This window comes from Condylura cristata, unplaced genomic scaffold (genome assembly GCF_000260355.1).
Source record: "Condylura cristata isolate star-nosed mole 26May11 unplaced genomic scaffold, ConCri1.0 scaffold00016, whole genome shotgun sequence".
In the NCBI taxonomy this organism is placed as follows: Eukaryota; Metazoa; Chordata; class Mammalia; order Eulipotyphla; family Talpidae; genus Condylura; species Condylura cristata.
This window is the reverse complement of record NW_004567117.1, coordinates 32,238,744-32,239,067: the sequence shown is the minus strand read 5'-3', so window position 1 is coordinate 32,239,067 and position 324 is coordinate 32,238,744.

Genomic DNA, 324 nt, shown 5'->3' with positions numbered 1-324 from the left:
CCATTACTTAGGGGAAGGAACTTGCAGAACCCTGTCTTGAGTCCACAGAGAGGCTATCTTGTGGTTAGGATATGTGTTTACCAGGAAGGAAGGTAAAGATTAGTGCCTTTCTTAGGGGGTGGACTTGCCTGTTGGTGAACTACTCCCTTTGTTTCTACAGAAGGTCTTGTGTGTCGGTGACTTGTGGCCTGTCATTTAGTGTACCCTATTTGAATCCTCCCAGAATATGTGAACTACTCAATCATCATTTCCTAGGGACACTTAGCCTCAGGAGATCATTTCAAATATTTTAGAGAATGAATTTTTGTGTTTGTGTTCCCCACA